Source organism: Puma concolor, chromosome C1 (genome assembly GCF_028749965.1).
Source record: "Puma concolor isolate L17-30 chromosome C1, mPumCon1.1.hap2, whole genome shotgun sequence".
NCBI lineage: Eukaryota > Metazoa > Chordata > Mammalia > Carnivora > Felidae > Puma > Puma concolor.
This window is the reverse complement of record NC_141674.1, coordinates 104,308,105-104,330,812: the sequence shown is the minus strand read 5'-3', so window position 1 is coordinate 104,330,812 and position 22,708 is coordinate 104,308,105. Positions and strand designations below refer to the sequence as shown.

Genomic DNA, 22,708 nt, shown 5'->3' with positions numbered 1-22,708 from the left:
TATTTTTTTTTTTATTTTTTTTTATTTTTGGGACAGAGAGAGACAGAGCATGAATGGGGGAGGGGCAGAGAGAGAGGGAGACACAGAATCGGAAACAGGCTCCGGGCTCCGAGCCATCAGCCCAGAGCCCGACGCGGGGCTCAAACTCACGGACCGCGAGATCGTGACCTGGCTGAAGTTGGACGCTTAACCGACTGCGCCACCCAGGCGCCCCTAGGATTTGAATAGATATTTCACCAAAGAGGATATATGAATAGCTAATAAGTACATGAAAAGATGCTCAGCATCATTACCATTAGGAAAAAGTAAATTAAAACCACAATGAGATAGCACTTCATATCACTTGAATGTTTATAATAAAAAATACCAGACAATATCAAGTATTGGCAAGGATGTGGAGAAACTGGAACCCTCATACATTGCTGGTGGGACTGTAAAATGGTTCAGCTGCCTTGAAAAACAATGTGGCAGTTTCTTAAAAAGGGGGAAAAAAATCCTTACCGTAACACCCAGTGAGTCCACTCCTAGGTATTTACACAAGAGAAAAGGAAACCTATGTGCATATAGACACGGACATGAATGCTCACAGCAGCATGATTCAGAACAGCCAAAATCTTGAAACAACTCAAATGAACTGTGAATAAATAAATAAATGGGATGTATACACACAGTAGGCCATTATTTGGCCATCAAAAGGAATGAAGTACTGAAACATGCTTGACATGGATGAACTCTTGAAAACATTATGCTAAGTAAAAGAAGACCACAGGTTGTATGATTCCATTTCTATGAAATTTCCAAAACAGACGAATTCAAAGAGACTCAAAGTAGATTAGTGATTGCCTGGGGCTAAAGGACAGAATGGGGATTGGCTGAAAATGGGCATGAGGGATTGATAAGGGGTGATGGAAATGTTGATAAAGTTGCATTGTGATTCTGGCTGTACAGCTCTATAAATGCACTAAGAATTATTAAGTTGTATACTTAAAATGGGCAATATAATTTTTTAAAGAAGTAAAAAAAACCTCTAAAGAATATAGGAAGAACAGATATGAGGAATTTCTTATATCTACTTCTGGGGCTCAGATAGAGCCCCCAAAGGAGAGCATTCTCCACACCACAGATTCCACACCCCAGTCCTCTCCTCCAGCCACCTGCCTCACTTCCAACTTGAAAGACATTTGAAACAATCAAACATGAGTTCCAACTTCCTACTTCTTTACCCACAACCTCCTTCTCCTTTTTTTTTTCTCTAGACCCAGCAGGTGAATGGTCCCTTTCCCTGATCTTGACGCTGGCCCTGTGCTTTGCACCCCACCTGCACTGTGCTGGGCTCTGCTCCTTGCGTACTCCACACCCCGTTAAAGTCAGCCCCTCTTTCTCCACTGCAGTCTGCAACATGTCAAAATGCCCATACCTCTTCCACCTGAAGAAAAAGCAAGCACCCTTTCCAATTCTGCAATTTCTCTGAACTACTTTTTACCTCCCTCCCTCCCTCCCTTCCTTCCTTCCTTCCTTCCTTCCTTCCTTCCTTCCTTCCTTCCTTTCCTTTCCTTTCCTTCCTTCCTTCTTCCCTTCATTATCAACTTCTTCTTCTTCTTCTTCTTCTTCTTCTTCTTCTTCTTCTTCTTCTTCTTCTTCTTCTCAAAAGAATAGTTGGCAACCACATTTCCACTCTTCTCCCATTGATGTGTCAACTCACAGCAATAAGGCTCCTGTCTCCATCCCTACAACTATTGTTCCCTGAAAACAAAACAACGACTTCTTTCCAAACTCCCAAATAGATTCTTCCCTTCACACCCCATTTTATATGGCCTCTCTAAGCACTCCCTTCTAGGAGTTCTCTTCTCTCTGGGCTTCTGAGACTCCAGCTTCTGATAGTCGCCATGCCACTGTGAGGAGAAGTCTCTTCCCAGTCTCCGGCTGACTCTTCCCCTGCCTGGTGCTTCCTAATACTTTAACTTTGGCCTTATTCTCTTCTCAGACCACATCCCCTCCCTGGGCCACCTCTTCACTCTCATGGCTTCATCATCCACCTCAGAGCTGGTGGCTCTGCAAACTCTATCTTCAGTCCAGGCATCACCACTGAGCCTGGGAGTCAGAGATCCAATTGTTTTCTGCATCTATCTGGTGCTCCCCAAACCTGCCCCTCCTCCAGGCCTCCACTTCTCAGTAAATGTCACCACTATCTTCCTAGTTATTCAGCCAGAAATTCTGGAGACATCCTTGTCTTCTTTCTCTCCCTCACTTCCCATAATCAAATTACTAAACTGTATTGCTTTTACAACACAGTTCAATAATCTCTTTTTATAACTGACCCCTCCTTTCTATCCTTAGTGACACTGCCTGGCTAAGAAACAGTATCACTTGTGTCTGTGTCTATGTGTGTGTGTGTGCATGTGCGTACGCGTGTGCACGTGTGTGTATGTGTGTGTGCACATGTGCGTGCGCATGTGTGTTTTCTTTGAAAGCCAGACTTGGAATTATCATCACTGCGCATGAGGACCATGAAGCTGGAACCCCTTTGGTAATGCTGCTCTGGGACCCTCTGTTCTGGGTCAAGGTCTGCCATAGAACAAGAATCATAAGCTTGGTCTAGGGGACCCAGACAGGTCACCCTTAGCAGTAAAGCTGGGGAGATATGTAGGCAGGGGAGGTGTAGGGACAGAAGTGAACTGGAAACACAAGCCCTGTCTGAAGGCAGTGACACTACTCTGCTCAATCCACTGTAATGTGGAAGTGCAGAACTAATGTTGACAAATACTTCAATTTTCCCCCCATAAGCTAGAAATTCAGATTTTTTTTTTAATGTTTATTTATTTTTGAGACAGAGAGAGACACAGCATGAGCAGGGAAGGGGCAGAGAGAGAGGGAGACACAGAATGTGAAGCAGGCTCCAGGCTCTGAGCTGTCAGCACAGAGCCTGACGCGGGGCTCGAACTCACGAACTATGAGATCATGACCTGAGCCGAAGTCAGACGCTTAACCGACTGAGCCACCCAGGCGCCCCTAGAAATTCAGATTTTTATCTAAAATCGTCCCTGTTCAACATTGGAAACAAATTCAAAATATTTTTTAAAACATCACACAAACAGAGCATCTCTGCAGGACTGATACAACTTGCTTGTGAGTTCCACCCCAAAAGGGTTTCTGTCTGGGGAGGGCACGGTAGAAACGGGGTCTGGGGAGCAGGTTTCTGGCAGTGATTGTGCCCAGTCCCAACACCAAGGGAGAGAGCAAAGGGGGGCTAGCTGCAAGCCCAGGGGGGAGACACACGAGCCCACACTAGGGGGATGGGAGCCAAGAGAGCATGTGGTGAGCATCCCCCACATCATAAATCAACCGAACAAGACACAGCCAGAGATCAGGTCTCGGTGGCACCACTGTGCAAAGGGATCCAGTTCAGTCTGAGTGCCTGCCTCCATCGCAAAGTCCACTCACCTACAGACATTTGCCTGCACTCCTCAGCCCCAACCCATCCTCTTGAGGTGCCTGTGGGACCTCGGCATGGTCCATATGGCACCAACGAGGAAGTCTGCCCGCTAGTCCCCTAGCTGCCATAGTCTCACTCCATTACCTTATGCAAATGGCAGGCACACAGAGGCTGTTTCTCCATCTGGGTGCCCAAAGGAAAGCCTTCTGGACACCCTGACCTTCCTCTCGGACACGGTGAAAGGAGCAATAAGGAAACATTTGCAAAGCCCCGAGACCCACCTGTTGGCAGACGAAGGAGAGTTGCTATATAAATTATTAAAGAGACCAACCTGAGCCAAAGGGAGTCAGGGAAACTTCATTATTATGCGTGGTGCATGGCTGTCTTTTGAATATTCTGCTTCCTTGGTTTCCAATTTCCTTTTCTTAGTGAATCTTTCTCCCTCATAAATCTTTGCATCGCAATGTTCTGTTCTTTCTTCTTTTGTGTTCTGAACTGGGAGTTCTCGCAACCCCTCCATGGTTAATCCACTCCTCCAAACGTTGCAGGCTCCGAGCGGCACTGTGCATGGTTATTGCTCTTGAAGGCAGGTGACACCCTTCTGCCTCCACTCTCTGTAGGGCCTGCTGCCCTGAAGGACAGGTTCTGGAGGGAAGGCAGGGGAGGGGGCGTTAAGGAGAGCCAGGCAGGCAGGGAATGCTCCCACCACTCTCTCCTCCTCTCCTAGCTGGCCAAGGAAACACTCCCCAACCATTCTCTAGAACAAACAAAGCGAGCACCAGGGCCTTTTTGTGAATCTGACAGCCAGTGATCACAGAAGGAAGACTTCCAATGCCCCCAGGGATGGCACCTGGCCCAGAATTAGCATCAAGTGCCCTCTAGTGGGAATCAGAGGCACCCTTTCTAAGAGGCAAATGCTCGTGTCCTGTCCAAATCGGACATCAGCATTAGTGGTAGCATACGATGGGGAGGAAATCACAATTGGTATCTTCATCACTAAAAACCAGAGAGAAAGGCTTCCTTTGGTATCAAGAGGAATCTGACATATGAGCAAATGTGTGCCACTCTAATTAGGCCCCATTTCTCTGGCAGAGACCGTACATACACAAGTGAGGGACCAGCAGTGATCTCGGGGTGGCACGTGAGCGTGTGGTAGGCACACAGGCATGAACATGTTTCCCCTTTGCCCTCGTGTTTGACGTGTTGAGGCAGACACAGCTGTTTAAACCGGCATCCCTGTTAATCTCTGTGTTCCCAGTGCCTAATGGTTACATGACTGAACTGAATTTAAATTGCTGTAAGCTTGTTAATTGCAAAGGAACAGAAAAATTTCAGGGGGATGGTGGTTGGGAGCTGCATTTCTACCACTCTGCCTGCTGATACACACCCCCCACTCTGCATAGCTCCTGCCAGATAGTCAAAAGAACGGGGTTGGTGTTGGGCTTAACTGTTTATGCCTGGAGGGTCACATGGTATAATGAAAAATCTTGGGTTCTGGACTCAGATGTGACTTCAGTTCAATGGGAGTTACTCCACTTACTAATTGTGGGAACTGCACAAGTTTGTAAAGCTTTCTGCCCATCAGTGCCTTCATCTTTAAAATGAAAATACTGGGGCGCCTGGGTGGCTCAGTCAGTTGGGCGTCCAACTTCGGCTCAGGTCATGATCTCGCAGTCCGTGAGTTCGAGCCCCGCGTCGGGCTCTGTGCTGACAGCTCAGAGCCTGGAGCCTGTTTCAGATTCTGTGTCTCCCTCTCTCTGACCCTCCCCCGTTCATGCTCTGTCTCTCTCTGTCTCAAAAATAAATAAACGTTAAAAAAAATTAAAAAAATAAAAATAAAACGAAAATACTAAGACCTGTTTCAGAATCTATATATTTTATTTAGCCTAATGCAAACTATTCAAACCATGTATAGACACGTATTTAATGACATGGAAACTTTATGATATATTAAGTAAAAAAAGAGAAGGTTATGGAACATGTGTAGAACACCTACAGGTATAGAATATTCTACAGGTGTAGAATATCACCGTTTGTAAAGTGAAATAACACTACTGTCTGGGTGTCCCCAGGTTTTCTTGTGTTTTGGGCCCACTGCTACCACACATGCACAGCACCGTGACAGAAACGAGGGGACCCACTGGGTCCAGGGTGCCTGTCCACTGGTGTAGTCTCTGCCTGGACAGTTCTTTTCAAGGCCACAGCTTCTGTGATTTGTCTCTAATCGCTCCCCAGGGGGGCATCTGTGCACATTTACCATCACACCTATTCCTTTTTCCCCACAAAAGCATCCCGAGAGTTAGCATTCCACGTCTAAGAATAAAGTACACTGGTAAGCTGATGAGAAGAGCTGCTTTGCACTTTTGGGTTTTATACACATTTGGGCAAAAGAGAACTAATCTAATCGAAGATTCAGGAGACTCTTCACTGTCACAAATGACTAACCAGTAATTATCTCATCTATGAAATGATAGGGAAAAGGCACTGAAAGGGGCACCCCAATGCCCTGTTGTACTCTGTTGGTAATAGTAAAAGCTGGTTCAAATCTTTGGAAAACTATCCGATAAGAGCCTTTAAAATGGCACACCTTTAACCCAGTAATTCTGGGACTGGAGCCTAAGAAAATAATTTAGAACACATAAAAACTTTCATGCACGAGAACACGCATGGTAGCATTATTTATGCTCGTAAAAAACTAAAAAAAAAAAAGAATGAACAACAATAATCATTCAAGGCATAAGTAAATAATGACCCACCCAAATGTTAGAATAGTTACCCAACGCTGTGAGAAATGTTTTCCAAAGATGGCGGACAACATTACGAGTGATTTTTTTTTTCTTTTTTCTTTTTTTTTTTTCAACGTTTATTTATTTTTGGGACAGAGAGAGACAGAGCATGAACGGGCGAGGGGCAGAGAGAGAGGGGGAGACACAGAATTGGAAACAGGCTCCAGGCTCTGAGCCATCAGCCCAGAGCCTGACGCGGGGCTCGAACTCACGGACCGCGAGATCGTGACCTGGCTGAAGTCGGACGCTTACCCGACTGCGCCACCCAGGCGCCCCTGATTTTTTTTTTCTTTCTGTTGAAATATTTACTTCATTCTACAAGAAGTGAGGACTAGAACACTTTTTTACACACGTCACAAAAATAAACTCAAAATGGATAAAGGACCTGAATGTGAGACAGGAAACCATCAAAACCCTAGAGGAGGAAGCAGGAAAAAACCTCTCTGACCTCAGCCACAGCAATTTCTTACTTGACACATCTCCAAAGGCAAGGGACTTAAAAGCAAAAATGAACTATTGGGACTTCATGAAGATAAAAAGCTTCTGCACAGCAAAGGAAACAACCAACAAAACTAAAAGACAACCAATGGAATGGGAAAAGATATTTGCAAATGACAGATCAGACAAAGGGCTAGTATCCAAAATCTATAAAGAACTCACCAAACTCTACACCCCAAAAACAAATAATCCAGTGAAGAAATGGGCAGAAAGCATGAATAGACACTTCTCTAAAGAAAACATGCAGATGGCCAACAGGCACATGAAAAGATGCTCAACGTCACTCCTCATCAGGGAAATACAAATCAAAACCACACTGAGATATCACCTCATGCCAGTCAGAGTGGCCAGAATGAACAAATCAGGAGACTAGAGATGCTGGAGAGGATGTGGAGAAACGGGAACCCTCTTGCACTGTTGGTAGGAATGCAAACTGGTGCCGCCACTCTGGAAAACACTGTGGAGGTTCCTCAAAAAATTAAAAATAGATCTACCCTATGACCCAGCAATAGCACTGCTAGGAATTTACCCAAGGGATACAGGAGTGCTGATGCATAGGGGCACTTGTACCCCAATGTTTATAGCAGCACTTTCAACAATAGCCAAATTATGGAAAGAGCTTAAATGTCCATCAACTGGTGAATGGATAAAGAAATTGTGGTTTATAGACACAATGGAATACTATTTGGCAATGAGAAAGAATGAAATATGGCCTTTTGTAGCAACGTGAATGGAACTGGAGAGAGTTATGCTAAGTGAAGTAAGCCATACAGAGAAAGACGGATACCATATGTTTTCACTCTTATGTGGATCCTGAGAAACTTAACAGAAGACCACAGGGGAGGGGAAGGCAAAAAAAAAAAAGAAATAAAAGTTAGAGAGGGAGGGAGGCAAACCATAAGAGACTCTTAAAAACTGATAATAGGGGCGCCTGGGTGGCGCAGTCAGTTAAGCGTCCGACTTCAGCCAGGTCACGATCTCGCGCTCCGTGAGTTCGAGCCCCGCGTCAGGCTCTGGGCTGATGGCTCGGAGCCTGGAGCCTGTTTCCGATTCTGTGTCTCCCTGTCTCTCTGCCCCTCCCCTGTTCATGCTCTGTCTCTCTCTGTCCCAAAAATAATAAACGTTAAAAAAAAAAAAAAATTAAAAAAAAAAAAAAACTGATAATAAACTGAGGGTTGATGGGGGGGGTGTGAGGGAGGGGAAAGCGGGTGATGGGCATTGAGCAGGGCACCTGTTGGGATGAGCACTGGGTGTTGTATGGAAACCAATTTGACAATAAATTTCATATTAAAAAAATGTTTTTTAATCTGAAAATTTCAAAAAAAAAAGTGAGGATAATTTTGAATTTGGAAAAAATAACTTTCATTATTTAAAACAAACAAGAGTCTAGATTATATCATCATTAGGGTCACTGGTCACAGGGTGGGTTCTTCAGAAGCAGATGCCGAGCTGGATTTCAGGTAGAAGATGTTGGTCAAGGATCAATACTTGGGCAAGGAAGGGAGTGGAAGGAGAATGAATCAGAGGAGGCAGTAAAGACCTGAAGAGGCTTTACCACCCCACTAGAGCACTTTAGAGCAAGCACTGCCCACATGAGTGTCCCACATTGGGTCAAAATGGCCTGACCTTTCTCAGTCACCAAATGCAGGCTGTACGCAGAAGGGCACGACCTCAGGTGAAGAGTGGCCTCTGTAGCTGAGGCAGAATCAGACGGATTTAACAGCTAGAGGCTCCTCTTGATTACACCCCTTGCAGTTGGGCAGTATGTTTTTCCTGGAAGGGAGATCTAGGTGCCTTCCACAACCATGCCTTCCCTCCTCGATCCCGGTTCTTAGGCTCCTGCATCACATGCTTAGTTACTACACAAACAATAACAAAACAATCTTACAGAGCACGTTTACCATGTTCTCACATATGGCACGCTTCCCTAATTCATAGGACAGAACCAAGAGGACTGTGAGGGATGTTTTTTAAAAGCACTGCACAGCTTTTTCATGACATTTGCTTTCCCCACTTCAGTAAGGCCATTTCATCTAAGATTGGTTCAAATTGTGAAACAGGGAACTTAAGCGCTTCCTCTTCTCAATGCAATTCTCTCCCCTGCTAGCAACTCTTTTCCTTGTTCCTGTCAGACAGCTGTTGCTCTAATATTGGCAAAAATCCCTGTGCTCATGGTAACATCTTACCCCAGCCTCTCCTTCAGGTAGCTCCGTCTCTCTTTTCTACAACTGGCTAAGCCTGGAAAATGACCGACACACTTAATGCAAACAGGTTCTAATGACTAAGTACAACGCACTATTCTGCCAAACACAGTTGTGTTTCAAAAGTGGTGCCCACATGTAACAACAGAAGCATAGGCAACAAAAGAAAAAAATAAATTGGATTTCACCCAAATTCAAGACTTTCGTGTATCAAAGGACATTATCAATGGAGCGAAAAGATAACCCACAGAATAGGAGAAAATATTTGCAAATCATATATCTAATAAGGTACTGACATATATAAGGAACTCCCCAAAACAAACAAAAAAAAGCCAAACAAAACTCAAAAATGAACTTTTTGGGGCACCTGGGTGGCTCAGTCAGTTGAGCGTCCGACTTTGGCTTGGGTTGTGATCTCACGGTTCATGAGTTCGAGCCCCTCACCAGGCTCTCTGCTGTCAGCCTGTCAGTGCAGAGCCCACTTGGGATTCTCTGTCCCCCTCTCTCTGCCCTCTCCCCTGCTTGCGCTCTCTCAAAAATAAATAAACATTTTTAAAAATGAACTTTTTGATTAGAGATTTCTCCCCAGAGTATACACAAATGGCTAATAAGCAACCGAAAAGATGCTCAGCATCACTAGTCATTGGGGGAAATGCAAACCAAAACCACGATGAAATACCACTTCATGCTCATTAGGATGGTTATTATAAATAAACAAAAACAAAATGAAAAACAGAAAATAAGCATTCGCAACGACGTGAAGGAATTGGATCACTTACGCATTGCTGGTGGGAATGTAAAATGATGTAGCTGCTGTGGAAAATATGGCAGTTCCTCAAAAAAGTTAAACATAGAGTTATCATAAGAGTCAGCAGTTCCACGTCTGGGGACCTACCCAAAAGAACTGAAAGGGACTTGAATGGACATTGGTGCTCCCATATTTGTAGCAGCATCATTAACAATAGCCAAAACATGGAAATAACCCAAATGTTGGATGAAGTGGTGTGTACATACCATGGAATATTATTCGGCCTTAAAAAGGAAGGGAATTCTGATATGTGCTACAATGTGGATTAACCTTGAGGACATCACGCTAGGTGAAAAAGCCAGACACAAAAGGCTACATATTATACGATCCCATTGATATGAAATGTCTATAATTGGTTAATCCACAGAGGAAGTAGATTAGTGGTTGCCAGGGGCTGGGGGAACGGAGGAATGGAGAGTGACTGATAATGAGTCTGAAGTTCCCTTTGGGGGTAATGAATATGTTCAGGAATTAGACTGCAGGGATGGTTGTACAGCTTTACGAACATACTAAAAACCACTGAATTTTATACTTTAAAAGGGTGAATTTTATGATATGTAAATTATAGCTCAATTTTAAAATTTGTTCAGATAGTTCCAACTTCACGAAGACCTCCCTGAGCCTTCTGGTTAGGGTTAACCACTCCCTCTTGTGCACAACTTTAGATCACATCTTTATTGAGTCATGTCATTTTTTGTAATATCCCAGCCCCTGAGCTCCACCTAGACAGGACGCATCTTGTCTATGCCTGTATCTTCTACCCGGCACACTGCTTGAAACTCAGCACACAGTCAATAAACACGGGTTGAACTGAAGATATTACCTACTTTCCAAGACTTTATAATACACAGCAATACTGAGCAATCCATTTGTTGGATATGATAAATATTATCCACACATTATGTGTAAGACTTCAGTGATATAAAAATGAAAGATGCATGGCCTCTACCTTTGAGGAACTAAAAATTTTTGGTGGAAATAAGCATACTTAAATACAGGCATACCTCAATTTATTGCGCTTCACAGATACTGTGTTTTTTTTTTTTTCTTTTATAAATTAAAGGTTTGTGGCAATCCTGCATCAAACAAGTCTGTCAGTGTCATTTTCCCAACAGTATTTGCTTTGTTTCTCTGCATTACATTTTGGTAATCTTTGCAGTATTTTACACTTTTTCATTATTGTTATATTTGTTGGTCGGCGATCTTTGATGTTACTACTGTAATTGTTCTGGGGCACCATTGGCAAACTTAATCTATAAATGTTGTGTGTGTTCTGAATGCTCCAGCCACCGAGCATTCTCATGTCTTTGTCCCTCTTCTCAGTCCTCATTATTCCCTGAGGCACAATACTATTAGGCCAATTAATAACCCTACAACGGTCTGTAAGTATTCAAGGGAAAGGAAGAATCACGTCTCTCACTTTAAATCAAAAGCTAGAATGATTAAGCTTCATGAAGAAGGCGTGTTGAAAGCCAGAGCCTGAGCCAGAGCAAGGCCCTCATTCTCTTCAATTCTATGAAGGCCGAGCAAGGTGAGAAAGTTGAAGAAGAGTTTGAAGCTAGGAGAGGTTGGTTCGTAAGGTTTAAGGACAGGAGCCATCTCTGTAACCTAAAAGTGCAGGAGGAAGCAGCAGGTGCTGATGCAGAAGCTGCAGGAAGGTATCCAGAAGATCCAGCTAAGACAATTAACAAAGGTGGCTACACTAAACAACAGGTTTTCAATGTAGACAAACAGCCTTATATTAGAAGAAGATGCCATTTAGGACTTTGATGACTACAGCAGGAGAAGGCACTGCCTGACTTCAAAGCCTCAAAGGACAGGCTGACTCTCTTGTTAGAGGTTAATACAGCTGGTGACTCAAAGTTGAAGCCGATGCTCAGTTACCATTATGAAAATCTTAGGGCCCTTAAGAACTACGGTAAATCTACTCTGCTTATGCTCTAAACGGAAATGGAAAAACAAAGCCTGGATGACCGCACATCTGTTTACAACATGATTTACTGAATATTTTAGGCCCACTGTTGAGACCTGCTGCTCAGAAAAAAAAGATTCCTCTGAAAATATTATTGCTCATTGACAATGCACCTGGGTACCCAAGAGCTTCAATGGAGATGTACAACAAGATTCATGTTGCTTTCATGTCTGCTAACACAACATCCCTTCCACAGCTCATGGGTCAAGGGGTCATTTCAACTTTTGAGTCTATTTAAGAAATACATTTCATAAGGCTGTAGCTGCCATAGATAGTGATTCCTCTGATGGAGCTGACCAAAGTAAATGGAAAACCTGGAAAGGATTTGCCATCGTAATACCATTAAGAACATACATGACTCATGGTAAGAGGTCAAAATGCCAGCATTAACAGGAGTTTGGAAGAAGTTGAATCCACCTCTCCTGGACGACTTTGAGTGGTTCCAGACTTCAGTGGAGACAGTAACCGCAGATGTGGTAGAAATAGCAAGAGAATTAGAAGTGGAGCCTGAAGACGGGACTGAATGGCTGCCATCTCATGATCGAACTTGAATAGAGGAGGAGCGGCTCCTGATGGATGAACAAAGACAGCGGTTTCCTGAGATGGAATCTACTCCTGGTGAAGATGCTGTGAAGCTTGTTGAAATGACAACAAAGGATTCAGGACATTACCTAATATTACATACACTCAGTAAAGCAGCAGCAGGGTTTGAGAGGATTGGTTCCATTCTGAGAGAAGTCCTACTATGGGTAAAATGCTATTAAACTTTATTTTTAATGTTCAGGTATTTATTTTGAGAGAGAGAGAGAGAGAGAGAGCGCACATGCACGGTGGGGTGTGGGGGGAGAGGGAGAGAGAAAATCCCAAGCAGGCTCCACGCTGTCAGTGCAGAGCCTGAGGTGGGGCTCGATCTCACAAACCATGAGATCATGACCTGAGCTGAGGTCAAGAGTCGGACACTTGGGGCGCCTGGGTGGCGCAGTCGGTTAAGCGTCCGACTTCAGCCAGGTCACGATCTCGCGGTCCGTGAGTTCGAGCCCCGCGTCAGGCTCTGGGCTGATGGCTCAGAGCCTGGAGCCTGTTTCTGATTCTGTGTCTCCCTCTCTCTCTGCCCCTCCCCCGTTCATGCTCTGTCTCTCTCTGTCCCAAAAATAAATAAACGTTGAAAAAAAAAAAAAAAAAAGTCGGACACTTAATCAACTGAGCCACCCAGCCTCCCCTAAAATGCTCTTAAACAGCACATGCTACAGGGAAATTGTTTGTGAAAGGAAGAGCCAATTGACATAGAAACTTCACTGCTGTCTTAGCGTAAGAAATTGTGCAACGACCCAACCTTCGGCAACCACCATCCTGCACCCCTGATTGGTCAGCAGCCAATTGACCACATTGAGGCAGGACCCTCTACCAGCAAAAAGGACTATGACTTGCCGAAAGCACAGTTGGTGGTTAGCATTTTTTAGTGATAAAGTGTTTTTTAATTAAGGTATATACATTTTTAAGATATAACACTACCGCACGCTTAATATACCACAGCACAGTGGCAACGTCACCTTCGTACGCACTAGGAAACCAAAAAATTCATTTGGCTCACTATTTTGCAGGGAGGTCTGGCACTGAGCTCACATTGTCTCCGAAGTATACCTCGACGCAAGGTAGAAAATAAGCGCCACGTGAATGGCATGACAATCCATAGCTAGCAGTTCAGTGAAGTAAAAAATGACTACCTTGGGGGTGATGAAGAAGATTTTGTTGACGTAGAGGCATGAAAGTGAACTTTAGGGTTGTAACAAGATGAGAAAATGAAAGCTTCCGCTGAGGCACATTCCAGAGCTGTGTGTTGGACCAAACTGCAAACACTTTCAAAGTAGGTGGTAAAAAGTGGGGGAAGAGAGGCAGGTAACTCTTAAATTGTCACCTACATTGATGGCATAAAGGGACGTTGAACTGGAGAGAGGAAGCATTTTGAACAAAGCATTTCTTTGGAGAGAGAACTACTGAGTGTGAAGAATTCTACCCTCCTCCCCAAGGGTGAAGGAGGAGAGAGAGGGAGATATGCTCCTTACCTCAAATTACAGCGCAGGACTTTGAGGGAACCACCTGCAGAGCTTAATGTGTGTCTCTGGCAGTTTGAGGCACACAGGACTGCCACCTGGCATGTACTTGAGACATGTAAATCTAGAGGGCTGAGGTGTGGGGAAGCAGTCACACTCCCAGAGGCCACCTGGGGAAACAGTGCTTCCTTCCAAGGGACCAGAGGAGGTCCCCGAGGGAAAGGGAGTCAGTCTGCTCAAAATGACCTCCCGCAGGGGTGGGGGCCTTAGCAGAAGCAAGCTGGATGGGGGACTGCTGTGCCATACCTCAGGGTGAAGTGTGGGGAAAGGGAAGGTCTCTGGGGAACCCACGAAAAAGTCCCTAAAAGAGCAATCAACTTTAACCAGCTGCAAGGTTCAGACAGCACCGGTTCGATCATTTCCACAGTACGTACTTATCAACAAGGGTTGTGCTAATTTCCCTTCCTAATTCCTCTTTACTAATGTCCCTCCCCAAACTCCAGACCCCGAAGGGGTCAGAGATAGGTTGATACAATGGAAGAAGAGAAGAAGGAACATTCGAGGAGGAAAGAGAAGCCAAGAATGCTTCTCTTCCTCACCTTCAAATGTCAAACTTCTAGCCTACGGTCAGCCCAAGCGTGAGGAGGGGAGAAACTTCAAGGTTCAAGTTCTAATTCTTCTCTTGGACTGCCATTTTAATTCCTGATTGCCACTTTATTTTGTGACTTAAAAAGTGACTGAGTGCTGGGGCGCCTGGGTGGCGCAGTCGGTTAAGCGTCCGACTTCAGCCAGGTCACGATCTCGCGGTCCGTGAGTTCGAGCCCCGCGTCAGGCTCTGGGCTGATGGCTCAGAGCCTGGAGCCTGTTTCCGATTCTGTGCCTCCCTCTCTCTCTGCTCCTCCCCCGTTCATGCTCTGTCTCTCTCTGTCCCAAAAATAAATAAACGTTGAAAAAAAAAAAAATTAAAAAAAAAAAAAAAAAAAAAAAGTGACTGAGTGCTTTTATTACCTCTGAGGGACAACCTTTGTCTCCTCTAAGGGCAAGGAAGAGACAGCCCCTTGGTGAGATGTAAAGAGACAGTGGGGGGTCAAAAATGAATTTGCCTTAAGATTCCATTCTACCAGTTGTGCTTGTTCAATGGAAGCATTACAGGCAGAGAAACAGGAAAAGGAGCCTCCAGCAAAATTATGGAGGTAGCCAGATCCAAGTTTTATTTGGCAAAGGAGACATAGATAAATACATCTATCCCAGGAGTAGGGACAGCGTGAGGGAGGCTGTAAATATGGACAGGGAGCTGACTGGAAGGGCCTCCAGTGCCAAGCTAAAGAGTCACTTAAATACTAAAGTAAAATGTCAGTGTATTTGGTATTTATTTCACATAATGTATTTTAAGTACTTGAGATCAGTAAAACAAAGTATTTAATACATTACAAATACAAAAATTGATAATCGTAAGTAAAATGTAAATATACTGAATATATATTAAATATGCTCTAATATAAAGATGAAATGTTGCTTAAGCACTACATAAAGTTTAATTGAGAGTTAAAAATGAATTGAAATTGACAACAACAAAATGAAATAAAATTATGATCTTTTTAAAAAAGTGATCTTGGTCTTTCAATGATGTCATCATTGAGTTATGAAAAACTTTCCAGTTGCTGAAAGTTTCTTTCTGAATCTACACTGGTTAAGGGAATAATAAGGAGATAATTGTAAGCTGTTCTCAAATATTTTTCTCTAGCCTATGATCTTCAAACAATCCTATCTCTTGGGAGATAACTTTGAGGAAATTTGGAGGGGGGCAATGTTTTGTTTCTCTGCAGAAACAACAATTTTTTTATTAAAAATTTTTTTAATGTTTATTTATTTTTGAGAGAGAAAGAGAGAGACAGAGAGACAGAGCATGAGCATGGGAGGGGCAGAGAGAGGGAGACACAGAATCTGAAGCAGGCTCCAGGCTCTGTCAGCACAGAGCCTGATGTGGGGCTTGAACCCTCGAACCCTGAGATCATGATCTGAGCCAAAGTCGGGCACTCAACCAACTGAGCCACCCAGGCACCCCTAACAATTTTTTTATTGGTTACAAGCTACAAGCCATATATATATATATATATATATATATATATATATATATATATATATATATATATACACATATATGTATATATGCATGTGTGTGTGTGTATCTTCCAAAAAAGTATTTCTCATTTGTTTTCATCTTCCTATTTTATCTTACCTAAGTAGAGATGTTAATGCAGATACCATATTAATGCCAATAGTGTCTGTTCATATTCCATTTGCTGGAAAGTCTTTGTAATAGATAAGAATCATTTCTGCATTAGAAGCTTTCCTTTGGTGGTTGCTATTTTCTTCTTTTGCTTGAAGTTTATGGAAGTATAGAAGACAGCTTTCTCAACAAGCTCACCTATAGTGAAAGTCTTTAAAAATTTTTTTTTTTACATTTATTTGTTTTTGAGAAACAGAATGAGACAAAGCGTGAGCAGGGGAGGGGCAGAGAGAGATGGAGACACAGAATCTGAAGCAGGCTCCAGGCTCTGAGCAAGCGGTCAGCACCGAGCCTGATGCGGGGCTCGAACCCACAAACTATGAGATCATGACCTGAGCCAAAGTCGGACGCTCAACCGACTGAGCCACCCAGGTGCCCCATCTATATAGTCCAAGTCTTAATGAAGCATGTCTGTGGTATGTCAAGACATAAATAATTGAGATTTTTTTTTTAAACTCCTAAATTAACAGTATGACACCAATAGAAATACCAGTATTCCGGGTATAAAGCAGCACGGAATACCAGACTGGTGGGCCACTGAACACTGATACCAAGAATCATCCTGTGGGCAAAGGGGAGCCAATACAAGTGTTTACACAAGGAAATGATGGAGGTACAGAGGCAGAGGTAGACATACCTAATTGGAGTTCTAAGAGCTGCAGGAGAGGATTAAGCCCACGTCCCTCTGCTGAAAGGTGAGCAACTTCGCCGTGAGCCCGACAAGGCGCACAGGGGGTTGATTAATAACAGGACGAAAGACGGGAGAAAGGTGTGGAAGACATCTGCTGTGTCCCCTCATCATCCATTGTCCCTTTGCTGCTGAGAACAGTTCTCTGAGTCTCCTTTGAAGAGCTGCTTTCACCCCTCTGCTCGTTTGCTTTGGGTGGGTTTCACTTACTTCCCCATCAACTCCAGGGATGGTCAGAAATGATTTGTTCAGAAATTAAGCATGTGTCCCGAATCTGGCAAGTGATTCTGAGGCCCAGGATCTCTGTTTGCATGAAGGGAAAAAAAGCTCATTGTTTCCAGCTAAGCTGAATGGGGAAGAGCGACGGCCACGGTGCAAACCAGGGGCAGCCTAGCAGTCGCCAGACAGTTTGAAGTTACACAGTTTGAGGCTAAAAGCAACAGAGAGAGAGAAATGAAGCTGGAGGCCGCAAAAGAAGCCAGAAACCATCTGTATGTCCTCTTTGGAAAAACATCCATTCAGGGCTTCTGCCCATTTCTTTTCATTAGAAACCAATGTTATCAGTGCTTCTAGCCAGCTAAGCCTGAGGCAGTTCTGAAGTTTTCCATAACGTGGGCTAATCAATTCCTCTCTTTTCTTTCCTCCTGTTAACCCAGCTTGAATCAAGTTTTCTGCCACTTGTGACCCAACAAGTGCTAAATGATATTCAAGAAAATAATCGAGGAAGCCATCAATCACTGAGGTGGTAACAGGAAGAGAGAGACTTCCTGGTGAGAAGTTCTGAAGGAAAACCAACGTTTTAATTTCACATGTTGGAGGGATACCACACACGCGATATAGCACACAAATTACTAACCCCTTCCCCAGCATAAGTTTAGCAGTATCTATCTGGGGCTCATATTATAGGTCCAGATGTTACACGGGCAGGGGCTCTAATTCAAACTACCCAGCAATCCAATTATAATTATGTACTTACGTTTTATCTTTATAATTAATATGATAATACATAAGTAACATTATTATTTTTATTATTATTACTATTGATGGGTTTTCTCTTTTCCAAACTTTTTGGGGAAAAGAGAAAACCCATCACTGGGGGAAACAATTTGTTGGAGGTGAAACTATCAGTCTTACCTGCCTCAATGTGTGTCTTTACCTCCTTCTTCCCTATCTTGCTGGAAGAGGTGACCCTTAATGAAAGACATAACCCTCCTGTGGATGGCTGATCTTAATTGGAGAGGTGGGACTTCTCCTGTCCAAGGTGGATCCTTCCTCCTTTCTTTATCATACCTTCTCCCACCTCCTTAAGGGCTTTGTCCTATCAATGATTCCTTTTTGTCTTGCTTCCTCTCTACTGGCAATTTTCTCCCATTTTTATAAAAAATCCCCCTGTACTAAAATAACGCCGTCCTAGACTATCAGTAGTCCTGAAAGTGTGATCTGAAGAGCTCCTATATCAGAATCACCTGGGGGTACTTGTCTAAAACTAAAATTACTAAAATTGCAGAGTCCTGGACCCCACCCTGATCTGTAAGACTCAATGGTGCCCTGGAACCTGCACTTTGACAAACCCTCCAGGTGATTCCAATGCACCAGGCAATGGTGCACTACCCTCACTTGTGTGTACTGTGAATATTTCACTTTCCCATGATCCTCAAATCTTCAAAAGCATCAAGCCTGGCTCCCTTCCCATACACATACTGATTTTGCAGAAAAAAGAAACCATTAGAGGAAAAAAAAAAACCCTCTAATTCCCATATTATAAACGTAACTCCATTCATGGGGTGCCTGAGTGGTTCAGTCAGTTAAGCGTCTGACTTTGGCTCAGGTCATGATCTCACGGTTCGTGAGTTCGAGCCCCGTGTTGGGCTCTGTGCTGACAGCGCGGAGCCTAGAGCTACGAGCTCTGTGTCTCTCTCTCTCTCTGTTTGCCCCTCCCCTGCTCAGGCTCTGTCTCTCTTTCTCTCTCAAAAATAAATAAACATTAAAAAAAAAAGAAAAAAAAAAGAAACGTAACTCCATTCACACACACCTACCCTTTCTACTTTTCCTCCTGTCAACATGGAAAATACGTACTTTCTCCTTCTGAGGCTAATTATGACATTTGTCCCCTTTTCCTACCCTCCTGAGCGCTCCACTCGATCTTCTATCCTGTCTCTTATATTTTTAACCTCTCCGTATCCACAGCCTTCTTTTTTTTTTTTTTTTTTTTTTTTTTTTTATTTTGGGACAGAGAGAGACAGAGCATGAACGGGGGAGGGGCAGAGAGAGAGGGAGACACAGAATTGGAAACAGGCTCCAGGCTCCGAGCCATCAGCCCAGAGCCCGATGCGGGGCTCGAACTCACGGACCGCGAGATCGTGACCTGGCTGAAGTCGGACGCTTAACCGACTGCGCCACCCAGGCGCCCCCACAGCCTTCTTTTTATCAACATTTAAACATATGTACAATTGACCCTCAGACAACACGGCGTTAGAAGTGCTGACCTCTCCCTCCCGGCGCCCGGAGTCAAAAGTCCACCTATAACTTTTGGCTCCCCAAACACTTAACCACTAACAGCCTACTGTCGACCAGGAGTGTTACTGGTAACACAAGCAGTCAGTTAACACGCAGTTTGTACGTGATGTGTATTAGGTACCGTAGGCTTACAATCAAGCAAACTAGTAAAAAGAAAATGTGATTAAGAAAAACATACAGGAGAGGGGCGCCTGGGTGGCTCAGTTGGTTAAGCAGGCGACTTCAGCTCAGGTCATGATCTCACAGTTCGTGAGTTGGAGCCCCATATGGGGCTCTCTACTGTAAGCTCTGAGCCCACTTGGGATCCTTTGTCTCCCTCTCTCTCTGCCCCTCCCCCACATGCATGCACTTTTGTCTCTCTCCAAATAAATAAATAAACATTAAAAAAATCATAAGGGAGAGAAAACACACTTACAGTATGTACTGTAATTACTGAAAAAACATCCATGTGTAAGCGTACACGCCCTGCTCACACCTGTGTTGTTCAAGGGTCAACTGTGCAAACATCTCCCATCTTCAAGACGATTCTCCCTTAACTTCATGAACCAAACACCTCCAGCGACTGTACTCATTCACCTCCTCTTGTCGGCTAAACTTCTTCAAGATGTCTACACTTACTGCCCACTTGCTGCCCACTTCTGTTTAATTCCCACCCTGCTATTTTCCTGCAACTTCTCTCACTAAAATGACCCCAAATTCCTTTGTCGTTAAATCCAGTGGACACTCAGTCTGCACGTTATCGGACCTTTCAGTTCTATTTGACACTGTCGTCCATTCCCTTCTTGGAACCTTGGCTTCCTTGATATCTCACTCTCTTCTTCCTATCTCTGTGCTGCTCCTTTCCACTTTCCTTCTCAGGCTTCTCTCCCTCTGCCCTTCCCTTAAACGGCGGGCTCCTAGAGTTCTGTCCTAGCCCCCTTTTTTCTGCTTGCCTCACTCTATCCACTCGCCCCATGAATCTTACCCAAGCCTATTGTTTCAGCTAATAACTAGGTGCAGAAGAACCTCATGTATACATTCCCATCTGAGCTCCAGACCCACACAACCAATTATCTAGAAGGCATTTCTACTTAGATGCCTCACGGGTACCTCACATCAGATATATTCAAAAATTACCTTGGCAACTTCCGCTCAACCCCCTTCCAGGTAAAAAGGCATTCTCGTGGAGCTGCCCAAGTCAGGAATTTACCAGTGATCCTTGACTCCTTCCTCCCTCTCTCTCCCGTTAACTCCCTCCTAAATGTTTCACACTCGGAACAGCCTTTCCCCAATCTTGCTCCCTTCCCATCCAGGGTGATACCCTGGAAGAAAAGGCCAGTTATACTGACCAAATATTTGCTGTAGTTAAGTTTAGAAGTGGGCTCCAAGCTTCCTGTCAACCCAGTAAAAATGTAGGAAAAGTAATCTTCACAGTTTGTAATCCTCGTTCTAAGGCTAACACGTTAGTCTAAAAGAAATTTCTCAGGAGGAGATTTATATAGGGAGCAAAATGCGATGAAATGGACAATGTTCTCAACAGCATCCCTGTGATAGATCCTATAATTTCACTTGGCAAGTATTTTTGGAGTACTTACTATGAACCAGGCTCTGTGCTCACCATTGCACATAAAACAAGTGAATGTGGTTATTTCTTATCTAATCTCATGATGAAAACCAATTTGGGCATCATGTTAAATGCCACTGTCTGCACACAATTTGGTGGGTTTCCCAAGCCATCCCTGCCTGATAGTAAAACTGGGGTCACAACAACAGCAGTTCAGTTCGTCCACCTCCTCCCCTCTCCCCCCGGGGCCATCCCCAGACCCTAAGGCATGACTTCACGATGTCTAGCCTTTCCTTTAAACCGCAGCTCACTTAAAAAAAAAAAAAAATTATAAACAAACAAACAAATGGCACTTACCAGCAGTACCAGCACCACCATGCATCACGTACTCAATATTTATAGGACTCCCCAAGAGTTGTCGCATATGTGCTGACAAACAGTGCTCTCAGCCACCACACAGAATCTGTCATTTTCCAACCTAACCTGCTCTGGCTTCCTGCGGAGATCCACTGCTAAGATATCCCCAGTGCAGTCACCCCAACCACACATGTGTGTCCCGGCCAATGTGTGTGTCCCGCTGCTCTTGCTTAAATAGGTCGAAGGTGCTGCTCCTGATGCTTGACAAACTTGTGCTGAGGCTGCCAGAGTGGAGGGTGTGGGCTAGGGTGGCCTGTCCATTGTGGCCGAAGGTACTGGTTCCCAGATGCCAACGTTACATCATCTTAAAGCTTACCCTGATGTACTGAAGCTGCCGAAGCTGTTCAAATTATCAGGGTCCTTCCGCACAAGAGTTGTACCATGTTTTGCCATGCTGTGGAGAACAGATATCTCTAACTACGGGGATTATAGTTTCCAAAGCAGTGTTGTCTGGCACTCCCGGGGCCTATAGAAAAACAGCTTTCAGTTTGTACTCACATCAGGATGCACAATAAGACTTTGAAGAGAGTCCAACCAGGCAGGGGTGAGGCCAGGGGGAAAACTGTGACAATGAGCCCGTTCCAAAATCACCCTTCCCCCATAGTAGGGTATTCATAACCTTGCAGCTTGCTGAACAAGCTTAGATCCAGGTCAGAAGTCATACTCCGTAAGTATGTTGTCTTCAGATTTGGCCCAGTTTGATCCAGGACTAAAAATCAGGATTTAGGAACTGGTTAGATGGCCTATATTCAGAGTCTTCTCACACAGGTCTCTCCTCTCAACTTGACCTTTGCCTTCAGACACAGCTGGTTCCATTATGTTCTGTTGTCAAGATTTAGAACCCAGGCTTGAGGCAGTCCCATATGCAAGAGAAACCAGACCAACAGGTGCTTACAGGTCACACTGTCCTTTGTAAATTAAGGTGTTTAGTCACTGGGACACTCACAGGCAGGCCCTGGATTTTTCCACAAGAAATATGGATATAAGTGAGCTTAAAGTTCTACGTGTATGCGACAACTTGGGCCTCTTTGAATTCAGAAGGGGCCGTTTAATCTTTAATCTTGGTAAGTGAAGATTAAATATAAAACGCCTAGTGCCATCCTTCGCAAGGAGTGATCACTCAGTAAATTGGTGTCTGGGCTCTTAGCCTCACAGACCCCAGCTTCCAGGACGGAAGTGTCCTACACGCCTTAGACTCAAAATTACTCCCCTCTATCACCCAGTTCTACCCCAGTCTTCTCTTTTCCTACCTTATCGGCCAGGCAAAGTCGCGGATTCATTCCTACCAACTACATTGACCACCCAGTCCCGGAGACTTGGACCCTCAGCTGCTGGGGAGCGAGATGCAAAGTCTGGGGCAAGAAATTACCTCCTAGCAATGAGCCCGCCGCGCGCAGCCTTGTGGGAGTTGTAGTTCTCACAACCCAGAGCCTCCAAAGAGGCGTCACCGCGGGACTCGTTTTCCCGTGCTCCTCGGCGCGGGTCCACTTGGGACTGGTCCCTG

General features: G+C 44.3%; 1 long non-coding RNA gene across 2 annotated transcripts in view; it reads right to left on the bottom strand.

The window, feature by feature from the left end:
- The window catches only part of LOC147578306 (uncharacterized), a 103,255-nt gene extending 80,550 nt beyond the window's left edge, over nt 1-22,705 (bottom strand). The window contains exon 1 of one of the 2 annotated variants that reach the window (XR_015255050.1): nt 21,145-22,705. This is a non-coding gene — a long non-coding RNA (uncharacterized LOC147578306). Of the gene's footprint in view, nt 1-16,676; nt 18,919-21,144 lie in introns of those variants that run through there. The other variant, XR_015255051.1, reaches the window with a different exon arrangement.
- Between the last annotated feature and the right edge of the window lie 3 nt (nt 22,706-22,708).